This window comes from Rhinolophus sinicus, chromosome 1 (genome assembly GCF_057876585.1).
Source record: "Rhinolophus sinicus isolate RSI-liver-muscle chromosome 1, RSI-T2T, whole genome shotgun sequence".
In the NCBI taxonomy this organism is placed as follows: Eukaryota; Metazoa; Chordata; class Mammalia; order Chiroptera; family Rhinolophidae; genus Rhinolophus; species Rhinolophus sinicus.
The window spans coordinates 184,820,388-184,833,206 of NC_142501.1; the positions used below are offsets into that span (position 1 = coordinate 184,820,388).

The 12,819-nt window shown below is 38.4% G+C and overlaps 1 protein-coding gene across 6 annotated transcripts in view; it reads left to right on the forward strand.

Moving 5' to 3' along the window:
* The window catches only part of SGMS2 (sphingomyelin synthase 2), a 154,833-nt gene that overhangs the window by 91,014 nt on the left and 51,000 nt on the right, over nucleotides 1-12,819 (forward strand). For all 6 annotated transcript variants that reach the window (XM_074322676.2, XM_088792364.1, XM_074322680.2 and 3 more), the window contains one exon: nucleotides 11,680-11,821. The gene's annotated coding sequence lies outside the window, so the exon portion shown is untranslated. The remainder of the gene's footprint in view (nucleotides 1-11,679; nucleotides 11,822-12,819) is intronic.

Genomic DNA, 12,819 nt, shown 5'->3' on the forward strand with positions numbered 1-12,819 from the left:
ATGAATATGTAGAATATGAAAACCTGTGGGGGCAATGATACAGTTACAGATCTAAGCATGTTATACCACAAACTGGAGTGCTGCCTTGACCACAGTTGTTGTTTCATCGGCATTCAGCAGTGTTTAGAATGCTCTCTACACTTAGAAGGTTTAAGTGCTTTTGAATTATAAGGCAGATTTAGACCAGTGATTGTGCTGGAGCAAATGTCTTGTTCTTAAACGACATAACTGAGCGCTGTTTTGCCATTAATATTTGAGTGCTGCTTTACAGCTTAAATGACAATATTTGGAGTGTTTCTTATTTTTAAAAAAATCATTGCACTCTCAACTATGAATGAGTTTCTAATAGGTAATTCTGAGAAGGACTTTTTTGGTAAACTCATAGGCTTTATTTTTTTGGAGCAGTTTTAGGTTTACAGAAAAAGTGAGCAGAAAGGATAGAGTTCCCGTACGCCATGCCGCTTCCTCCCCCAGCTTCCTCTATTGTCACCAGCTTGCATTAGTGTGGAACATTTGCTACAATTGATGAGTCAATACTGATACATTACTGTTAACTAAATTCCTTAGTTTACATTAGGGTTCACTCTGTTGTACATTCTGTGGGTTTTGGCAAATGTATGACATATGGCCACCATTGCAGTATCATACAGAACAGTTTCACCACCCTGAAAAATCCCCAGTGCTTCACCTATTTATCCTTCCCTTCCCTGCTGCCAACACCTGGCAACCACTGGTTTTTTTGGTTTTTTTTTTTTGTTTTTTGGTTTTTTTTTACTGTCTGTAGTTTTGTCTTTTCTAGAATGCCAGATAGTTGATATCATATAGTATGTAGCCTTTTCAGATTGGCTTCTTTTACTTAGCCGTTTACATTTAAAGTTCCATCGTATCTTTTCGTGGCTTGAGATAGCTCATTTCTTTTTATCACTGAATAATATTCGATTGTGTAATATATCACAGTTCATTTCGTTTATCAGTTCCCTATTGAAGGACATCTTGGCTGCCTCTAAATTTTGACAATTAGGAACAAACCTGCTGTAAACATCTATGTGTAGGTATTTCTGTGGACATGGTTTAAACTCCTTTGGAGTTTAATACCAAAGAGCATGATTGCTGGATCATATGGTAAAAGCATGTTTAGTTTTGTAAGAAACTGACACACTGTCTCCCAAAGTGGCTGTATCAGTTTGCATTCCCACCAGCGACAAATGAGAGTTCCTGTTGCTCCACATCCTCACCAGCATTTGGTGGTGTCAGTGTTTCAGATTTTGGCCCTCCTAACCGGTATACTGGTATCTCATTGTTGTTTTAATTTGCGTGCCCTGTGACACACGATGTGAAGCATCTTTTCACATGCCTGTTTGCCATCTGTATGTCTTCTTTGGTGAGGTCTGTTTAGGTCTTTTCCCCATTTCTTAATTGGGTTGTTTGGTTTTCTATTGTTGAGTTTTAAGAGTTTTTTGTATATTTTGGACCATAGTCCTTTATCAGATGTGTATTTTGCAAATATTTTCTCCCAGTCTGTTGCTTGTCTTTTCATTCTCTTGAGATCGCCTTTTATAGAGTACAAGTTTTTAATATAGAGTACAAGTTTTTAATATAGAGTACAAGTTTTTAATTTTAGTGAAGTTCAACTTATCAATTATTTCTTTCTTGGATCATACTTTTAGTGTTATATCTTAAAACTCACCTTCATACCCAAGGTCAATTAGTTTTCTCCTATGTTATCTTCTAGGGCTTTAATAGTTTTGTAGTTTACATTTAGAGGTATGATCCATTTTGAGTTAATTTTTGTGAAGTGTGTAAGTCTGTCTAGATTTATGTTTATTGCATGTGGATAACCAGTTTTTCCAGTTCCACTTACTGAAAAAACTATCTTTGCTCCAAGGTATATTTGTGGCTTCTTTGTCAAAGATCAGTTGACTTTATTTATGTGGGTCCATTTCTGGGCCCTCTTCCGTCCCATTGACTTGTCTATTCTTTCACCAATATTAGACTGTCCTGATTACTGTAGCTGTATATTATAGTAAGTCTTGATGCCAGGTAGTGTCAGTCTTCTGACTTTTCAAAATTGAGTTGACTCTTGGAGTTATTTTGCCTCTCCATATAAACTTTGGAATCGTTTGTCAATATCTACCAAATAACCTGGTGGGATTTTGATTGGGATTGCATTGATCTTTGGTTCAAGTTAGGAATAACTGACATCTTGACAATATTGAGTCTTCCTATCTGTGAGCACGGAATGTCTCTCCATTTATTTAGTTTAGGATTTTTCTTGTTTTTGATATCTTTCATCAGAGTCTTGTAGTTTTCTTCATGCAGACTATATATATGACTATATACATATGTAGTTTTTAGATATACACATATAGTTATGTATATAGTTAGATTTATACGTAAGCATTTCATTTGGGAGGCTGCTAATGTAAGTGGTATTGTGTTTTAAATTTCAAATTCCACTTGTTCATTGCTAGTTTGTAGAAAAGTGATTGACTTTTGTATATTAACCTTGGATCCTGCAACCTGGCTATCATTTCTTATTAGTTCTGAGAGGACTTTTTTGGGTCAGTTCTTTCAGGATTTCTACATAGATGATTATGTTGTCTATGAACAAAGACAGTTTTATTTTTTCCTTTCCAATCTGTATACCTTTTATTTCCTTTTCTTACAGCATTAGCCAGGATTTTCAGTTTCATGTTAAAGGACAGTGGAGAGAGGGAGCATCCTTGCCTTGTTCCTGATCTTAGTGGTAAAGCTTTGAGCTTCTTCACATTATGTATGGTAATAGCTATACATTGTTTGTAGATATTTTTTATCAACTTGAGGCAGTGACCCCCTCTTTCTAGTTGATTGAGGGTTTTTTTTTTATCATGAATGGGTGCTGAATTCACTGCTATAAATTTCCGTCAAGCACTGCTTTTATTATATTCATAAATTTTAATAAGTTGTGTTTTCATTTTTATTTAGTTCAAAATATTTTTAAATTTCTCTTGAGATTATTGACCCATGTGTTAAGTAGAAGTGTGTTTAATCTACGAAGTATTTTGGCATTTTTCCATCTTATCTTTCTATTATATGTTTCTGGTTTAATTTTATTGTGGTCTGAGAGGACATTCTCTAGTTTCCATTCTTTTAAATTCATTAAGGTGTGTTTTCTGGCACGGAATGTGGTCTACCTTGGTGATTTTTCTTGTAAGCTTGAGAAGAATGTGTATTCTGCTGTTATTGGATGAAGTAGACTGTAGGTGTCAATTAGATTCAGTTGATTGATTGTGTTGTTGAGTTCAACTAAGTCCTTACGGATTTTCCGCCTGCTTGATCTGTTAAAGTGACTTTTTAAAGATCACGATTAGTAATATCAGAATCCAGATTAAAACCAGATTTCCTGATTGTAATAAAATATTTTTTGCCCATGTTCTTTCCCCCCAGAAAGCTCCTTTACGTCTTGTTTTCATCACATTTCCCACTGCTTTGGTTAGAGTGACCCACCAAGTAATACATTATTACAGTTTAACTAAAGTATCATGTAAAGTGGAAAATGAATGTGTGTTATCCTCACTAGAGAGAGTACACAAGTTTGCATTTCCTTTACACATTTTTGTTTGTTCAGAAATGTGATGGAAAATGGATTATTTACTATCTGTAAACCTTTCTGCAAGGGTGAGTAAGAATTATTCTTTACTTTTCCCGATAGTGTGCTTTAGGCACTTTAGGGAGGTGGGGGAGACCTCGGGGTTCTTTCTCCATCTGCTGAACCTCATCCTTCTCTTAAAGATGCCATATTTTGAGATCAGAATGGCCCTTTAGGATTGTACTCTGAAAGCAAGCAACGAGGAGCATGGCTATGAACAATGGCATTCATAATGTTTACTCCTTAAACTTTTCTTTCCCGTATCCTGAGGTATAGCCTCTGAGCACGCATGACTTAGAAGCTCAAGGTAAAAGCAGGCAGCTGACTTATTTATATGGTCATGTAACATGCCCATCCATTTTGTGACAGCCCATTGGGGCCTGAATGACGCCTCCGGTACTACCGGCTGGGCCTCTAGTTCATATCTCGCTGCTCACCTCTGGCCCCTCACCCCCAGATGTGTTCCTCACCCCAGGCGTCTGGGCGCTTTGCTTCACCTTCCTTTGTTTCGCTCAAGGTTCAAGTGCACAAACCTCTATTAGCATGTGCCTCATTTCACTTCCTTCTTTCTTCTCCTTTTCCAGTTATTCTTAGGACTTTCATGATTCCTTTACTTGGACACCAAATAGCTCTTTGGAGAGTTTACTTTCTTGACTCTCATTCTGGTCTCTGAATATCCCCCTTCCTCTAAGATTAGAAGAAGACCTTGGAAGACGATGCTTTGTGAAACAGGATTAGGTGAATATGCCAATATGTAATAGGCTTTGAGATTGCTCAGAAAGAATGTTGTATGAGGATGTCTGAGATGGGTAATGACGCGCAAGGTAAACCAGGTAAACTATAGAAGAGTTAAAGTAAGTACAAATTACTCATTTTCAAAAACAAGTTTCTCACAGGAGAAGCAAACTGCTGATAACTAGTGAGGAGGCTAGAGTAAGCAATCTCAGAAATCTTAAGACAAGGACAACAAAAGAGTAGGAGAGAGAAAAATAAAAAATTGAGGTAACGGATTACAGAACCAAGAGACTTGAATGGCTGGGAATCTGAAGGAGACAAAGCAAGAGCTAGAGTATTAGCACAAGTTTAGCTCTGGACAAATTACTCAGGTATAGCTAGTCTGCTCATTCTTTTAACCTGCTGAGGTGTAGCTACCACAGGATCCTTGCAGTTTTGATTATAATACTTATGTATATCTTGAGTTACGCTGCCTCCCAACAAATGTCCTCTCTCCCTGACCAGAGCTGAACTCGCTCTGAAAGCCCTCTTTCTAACACCCACCACCCAAATTTGTTTCTATCTTAATTCATATTTATCCATGTCTAGTTTCATTTTTACTTCTAGTTTGATTTTTATTTTCAAAGAGAGGATTTTATTTGACCAAGAATAATAATCATAGCAAATATGTACATTTTATTTTAATTTTATGAACTATATAATTATGCTATATTTACCAAGAGAGGCTAACCTTTTTCCTACCTGGTGGTCCATCACCACAAATGGCATCTTGCTGAAAAGAAAACTTTTAAGTCTCCAGGACAGAATATTTTTATTTGCATGCCCCACACACAGAGACCAAAATGAAAAATGAGGTTTACTATTTTTATCCTTAGTACATACTGATATTAAACAGACTATATGCTTATCGTGATAAACTGTTTTTAGAAACTGTTAATAAGGTACTGATATTTGGAAATTTGTGTTGGGAGCTTTAGACTCACTTTCTCTTTAACTTTTTAGAGAGTTAAACTCTTGTTTATTTTAGAAAATTTTAAACCTGGATAAGCAAAAGGAAAATTTAAGTCGTTTATATATCTATCACCTGTTAACATTTTGCATTACCTTTCCAACATGTTTATGCTTTCACATACAACTTATAAAAAAACAGGATACACATATTGTTTTGTACACATTACTATATCATGAAGCTGTTGTCACTTTCTGCTAAACATGGTAAAGAAGTATTTCATACAGTATTCCACTGTATCCACGCATCATAATTTATTTAGCAGTCCCCTATTGTTGGACACTTAGCCATTTCCAGTTTTTCACTATTATTAATGGTGTCTGAGGCTCAGAGCTAAATCTTTGTTCACATTCGTAGAGTGGTTGTAAAATATTAGAAATGTGTTTTACAATAGTCCTGGAGAGCAACTTGATGATTTTGGTTTAGGGGTTTGTTTGTTTGTTTTAGCCAATTTAATATGTGAAACATGGTATCTCACTTTTGATTTGAGTCTCTTTGCTCACCAATAAGATTAAACATTTTCTCACTCTCGGTGTTAAAATGTAAAGGAATTATTTCCTTTTGTTGCAAGTCTGAAAGCGTTTCGTAAAATTAAGTGATTAAGTTTCACTGTTATGATACTATGTGACCTTCTTGTCATTTCTTATGACTTTTACTCTAAGGAGTTTTAGGAATTCAGATGTAACAGTAACAACTTTGTGTCATGAAGGGAAGAACTAGATTGACAATTGTAAGAACTAACAGAAAAACTGTAGAAAACAGAGGTTGCCAGACATAGGGCTTTTTAATCTGTTGTTCAACCTTCTCTGGGCTTAAAAAAAAAAAGAAAAGAATTCTATTTCCGGGATGTTTTCAATGTGCCTGTATTAGGCAGAGAAAAGTACAGAGTGACCTTTTAAGATATTTTAAATTTAAGAGTCTATTATTAGAAAGCACTGTTTGAGTTCTCATAGTACTTTTTTTTTTTAAGCAGCTATCTAAATTAGTGGCTCATTCCTCCCCTCTCCTTTTCTCTCCACTCCTCTCAGTCACATCTGCCATATGCTCGTATATCCAAGGACTCTGCTTCTAAAAATCTTCAAGGCATCGAACTTGTGGATTTTATAATGTTAAAGTGCTTCCCTTTTTTTCCTCCTTTGTTAAGATTACTTCAGCGACTTTATCTTACTTGCAAGGAGCTTACTTGGGACTTTTTAGGAACACAGCTGGCTGTCTCATAAAGAGGAAGTTAGTGAACAAATAACTTTTGGCTTGTGCCAGGAAGACAACAGAAAAACTGACAGCTGTGGTCCCTTCCCTCCTGGAGTTGACTGTCTGACAGAAAAGAGACAAGTTAATTTTTACCAACAGTTGATTAAATAATTATAAATAGCGAACTGTGATGATGGAGAAAAAATATGGTGTAATGTGGAGCAGGTAAAGGGGGCTCTAGTCCAGTCTAGAAAAGTAAAGAGAGGCTACTCTAAGGAAATAATGTTGTCCAAGCTGTATAGGGGTTAATTATACTTGTATATACGTGCCACCCCTCACTCTTCTTCCTTGCGGAATGCTACATTTAGTGCCTGTGAACTGCATGTGAATAAATCCATTTCTGCTTTCTTGTGGTGGTCTTAGTAATTAATACCCCACAAGTATTTAAAATGAAAATGCATTGCTACCGTTGATTAACAACTTTAAGATTAACACTATTTCGTCTGAAGAAAACTTCTTTAAATATTAGCTTTCAAGACAGCGTACTTTGCCTGACGGTATGAAAAAAGTGGGCAAATCACATCCGCTTCTTCACAGACTTGTGGAATAGTCCTGAGTTCAGCTGCATTGTGTCTTCCATGTACATTAGGGGAATATCTGAAGGAACAAAAGTCCCTTTTTAGCTAAGATTTGCTCTCTAATAGCTAGTCTTTAAAAATAAAAATGCATCTATTTTCCTGCTTACAATAAAATGCGCCTTAACCACAATAGCTTTCCTAATTTGGAAAAGTTCCCCGTTTAACTGTTAGGTAGAGCCTAAGATGATGATGGCAGATGGGAATATGCTTCCGAATGGCTTAATCCCCTGAAATGATGATGGCTGTTCTGGGGCCAGCAATGACTCTCAAGTCCGTTAGACTTAAAAACATATTTCTGAGGAAAGTCACTTCTCAATGCGTCAGTGTTTTTGTGTGGCTGCATTTTGGCCATCTCCTGATGTTAGAGAATTTGTTCCATAACTTTGGAACTGTTTCTCCTCAGCTCTTCTTCTCAGAAGCAGAGCTGTGGGAATGAAGTAAAGGAGGGATTTCTGGAGCCGTGGTGTCCCTGAAATGAGCCAGGCCATCAGAGCTGCTTGCTTGTACCCCAGGGCCTTGCCTTCCTCCTCTAGACCACTATGCTTTGGAATTTACTGAGGGACACAGTGAAAAACTACCGTATGATGTCACACGTGGTCTACCTGGCCTACCTGGTTGCTCACTGCCTCCTGTGTACAGACCTGAAATGACCATATTAGAGCTAAGTGTCAAGAAAAGCCTTCTCCCCCTGGGGTACAAAACATGGTTCCCCACTCCCCTTCCTCCCAACACACATAGTTATGGAGATACGCACATTGTCTGAGTTTGGAAAATTGTTTCTTCTCTCTCTTGCTCTAGCTACAAAAGTTGTTGAAAGCCAAATAGTCATTTTGTAAGACTTAACTAATACACTCTGTTACCCCTGGTCTCTTTGTCTCTATTTCAGTCACTTAACACATATGAGTCATGCATACTATATACCAGGTGCTGTTTCTGAGCTTTTTATAAATATTACCTCCTTCAGTCCTCTTAAGGACCTCAGAAATCAGTGCTGTTGTTATCCCTATTTATAGATGAGAAGGCTGAGGCACAGTTTTAAGTATTGTGCCTGGAGTCACACAAGTGCTAAGTGTGACGCTAGGTTTCAGAATCCTTGCTCACAACCCCTGAGCTTTGCTGCCTCAGCAGGGATTCCCTACGGGGAGCAGATGGAACAGCATTCGACCACAGAAATACCCTCCCTCTTCCACTACATCGTGTGATCAAGAACCCTTATTTACCTGGCTCTGATTCTGCATCGCTTTTCTCAGTTGTATTTTATAAGTTATATCATTTATTTCTTCCTGAAGTTATGCATGGTGCATATACTTCAAATTAAAATAAATCATGAACTTCTGTAACACTTTTAAAAATAGGTTCTTTCTTAACACGACACAACATTAGGATGTACACAAAGAGTTTTTGGACTGGTAAGCATGAATTTGCATTCTACCATGCACCCCTTTTTGCATTCTTCTTTTTCACAAGGGCACACATTTTAAATTTCATTAGATACAAAGCACTGTGTTTAGCTGTGTAAGTGAATAAAATCTGTAAACTGACAACATCATTAGTATTATTAATACCATGTTATAAGCAATTATAATAGTCGACAGACTTAAGTTATGGCCCAGGAGCAACTAACAGCTCTTCTTTAATTTGATTTGCGCTTGCTACCTATAAAAGATTGCCATTTTATGAGCTACTTTAACTTGCAGCTTCTCCCAGTTTGACATTCTTGGTTTGTTTCTCTATATGGCTGTGTGTAGGTGCATGAAAAGCATTGGACCTTTGGGATGTGTCTCCTTGAGAAATCTCTTTGTGAGCCCAGTTCTTACTTGATTTATCAGGTATTCTTTTAAGCCAGGGTAACTTGACTTTACAGACAGGTCATGAAATTAATCCTTATGAGAGAGTAGCTCACGTTGGAAGGTACACCGATAAGCCCATGAGGTCATTGGTGGGTGTTAACATTACTGCACTGTCACTGAAGACAGGGACAGTTTGGGGACACCTGGAGCTGCATTTGTAAGCACCCTTACTATCAAGAGCTATGTGGCCCCTTTGGTTCGTGTACTACCTGATTGAATATGAATATACATTAATTTTTCCTAATGGTACCTCAGTGCTCTAGAAATGACTTAAATATGGGAAACCTCTGAAGGGTTTAAAGGAGGAGAGTAAAAGTTTAGAAAGACCAGTGTGGAAATGGGGGCGGGGGACAGGAAGAGGTTACAGTAATCCAGGGGAAGCATGGTGGTGGCTGGAAGCAGGGTCAGGTTAGTGGGCATGTGGGTGAAGTAGCGAGAGAGGTTATAGCTGGAGTGAGGTCCCAAGCGCAATGAAAAAAGCATCCTCGGAGGGATGGTCTTTCCTAAGGGTATACATGCCCCGCTGAGGGGGTTGTACAGTCTGTGAAATAGAAAACTAAGCTGCTTACCTCTTATCAGGGGCCTTCCTGGGACACAGCATTTTTGACCAGTACACGTTTATTTCATTTCTACACTGCTTTTCAGATGCACGTTTGGTCTTTGGTTTTTATAACAGCTTTATTGAGAAATAATCTCATACCATAAAATTCACCATTTTAAAGAGTATATAGTTCAGTGTTTTTTAGTGTAATCACAGAGTTGTGCCCCAGCACCCCTGTCTAATTTTAGAATATTTGCATCACCCCAAAAAAAGAAGCCCTATACTCATTAGCATTCACTCCCGATTCCCCTCTACCTCTGACCCCGGCAGCCACTAGTTTACTTTCTGTCTCTAAGGATTTACCTGTTATGCACATTTCACATAAATGGAATCATACAATATGTGGTCTTTTGTGTTTGGCTTCTTTCATTTAGCAAAATGTCATCAGTGTTCATCCATCTTGTAGCTTGTGTCCCTACTTCATTCCTTTTTATTCCCAAATATTTTATTTATAGATACACCACATTTTGTTCATCCATTCATCGGTTGATGCACATTTGGATTGTTTCCAGTTTTTGGCTATTATGAATAATGCTGTAATGAACATTTGCATACAAGTTTTTGTGTGGACTAAAACTTTTTGTGTTTTTGTTTTCATTTTTCTTGGGTATATACCTAGGAATGGCCCATTCGTTCTTGAGTCTTCTCCAAAAGTTAAGTGTTTGGGGTAAAAGTGGGATCTCAATTGAAAACCAGTTTCTGGTTTCAGATGGGTGTATATCCTGTAATTAATAAACACAGACTTTAATCAATTTATATTGTGTTTGTGTGTGTGTGTGTGTGTACATACGTGTATCAAACTACAGTTTGGTAGTTGATCCCAGGCTGTACTCTTAGGATATTCATATTGTGGTTCTATGAACAGTGGCATATGTTTACCTCCACCCACAAGCTGAATTTCAGTTACTAAAAATCCATTAAAAGAGGAGAAGAAGGAATGAATAGGCAGAGCACAGGATTTTTAGGGCAATGAAACTACTCAGTATGATCCCGTAATGACAGGTACATGTCATGCCTTATGAAGTTGTCCAACCTCATAGAATGTGCACACCAAGAGTGAGCCCTAATGTGAACGTTATGATACTGGGTGATTATCATGTGTCAATGTAGGTTCCCGATTATGACAAATGTACCACTCTGGGGACTGTTGCTAATGGAGGAAGCTCGACATGTGTGGGGGCAGAGAAATATGGGAAATAGCTGTCCTTTCGGCTCAATTTTGCTGTAAATCTAAAATGGCTCTGAAAAATTAAATCTGTTTTTAAAATCCATGAAATGATCACAGCAACTATATGTATTTCAAAGGGAATCCTCCGCCATTTTGTCTGGAGGTGACAGACTGGATACTGCATGCGAGGCAGATTTCTGTAACACAGAGTTTGCTCTGTGTGTAGGCAGTCCCTCTGCCTGGTCTGCACACCCTTGGTGGCCTGGTCGCTGCCCTCCTCTGCATGTCTTCACTCCTAGATCACAGTGTTCCAGCATTGCGTGCCTTTCCATTCTTTAAACCTACCTGGTTCATTGTTGCCTCAGGGCCTTTGAACCAGCTGCTTCCTTAGCTTGGAGTGCTGTTCTTCCTTGGTTGCCCCCCCCCCCACCTCCCCATTACTAATAAGACTTAACTTCAGTAGCATTCCCCCTTTGACCACTTGCTCTAAACCAGCCACACCAGCCTCGCTCTGATTTTGGCTGACTTCTCTGAGTGACATTTATTACCGTCGTCTTGTTTATTTCCTATTTTGTTCTCATGTCAGAATCTGAGCATCATGAGAGAAAGGCATCTGCCTGTCTGAACTGCTCCCCCCTCTGAACAGGGTCTGTCAGGTTTTAACTAAACGTCTGTGGAATGAATGGCCAAGTGGCTTTTCTCCTGAGATGCTGTTAGAGCCCATGTTTTCCTGGGGACAGTATCAGAATGCTCTTCATTTCACCTCCACCCCCAGGAAACCAACAAAGCATAACAAAGCACCCTTCTTCTTTAACCTCTCACTTTTTTTCTTTTATCTTTTTTTTTTTTTTCCTTTTAGAGCTATCATCCTCTGCCTCACTCTTCCCACAAAGAATCGACTCCAAGACTGGGGGTGTCGACTGCTGCAAGGACCAAGGTGGGACTCACTGTGCACCCTCTGCAGACATAGGCTGGGTGCTTCCTGGCGCTGTACCCTAAATGTAAGTGCATCCGCGGAAGGCTGGCTGCCTCCCAGTGGTCCGGCAACGTCTCTGCTCGCTTCTCTTTCTCAGTTCAGACATTTCTTTAAAAAATGCCTTACCTGTGAGACTTTCTGTTTTTAGTCTCAGGAGAGTGTTAGATTTCAAGGTATTTCAGATGAGTGGATGTTTCCTCCCTTATGGATACTGTCTTAAATGTCAGCAAGAGAAATAGAGGTAACACCAGAATTTCCTAACCTCTTTCCGTTACTGCCTCGGCCGTGTGTTAGGAAGAGTTTGTGGCACTAAAAGTCTTCAAAGAAACATCAGTCAGCTGTGCCCCACTCAGCAATGTTACTGTATTTATTGCTAGCAAAGTTATTCTGTTTTATAGTTATGTAAACCAAGGTAAACGCGGCGTGGTAGTTATACCCACTCTGTGCCCACTGAGGAAGGAGGAAGGAGGTTTTTTCTTTGTGATTGACATTGTGCAAGTCAATTCACTGTCGATAGTGATTAGAATTTCATTTCAATGATAATTTTATTCTTGAGACTAAAAATAGCGGTTGCATTTTTAATGCAAAATATTTTCTTTACATGTCTGGGCACAGTAAGCCTGGGGCTTATCTGACTCTCATGATAGCCATTTTTCATCATTGCTAATTAGTGTGGTATTTGCCTAAAAAGACTTCAGCCCTAAGATGGACCCCAGGGGCATGTAATCCCAAATTAATTAAAAATACATTTTTTGAATGTTTAAGAGTCCCTGTTCAGCACAGCATTCTATAGGCTTATTTGCTTGTCTCCTGTAAAATTCAAAGTAATTCTAGGACTATTGCTAGGATTTGAATATCTATATTGGGCCGATACTAGGAATGACAACTCTTTCTAAATATTTGACCCCAGTGATATCTCTCCCTTTGTCTGGTAGTATCTGTCCCATTGAAGATGAGTTACAAAATGAATTCATTTATTCAACAAATACTGAACAATTTCTGTGTGCCAGGCATCTTTTTTCA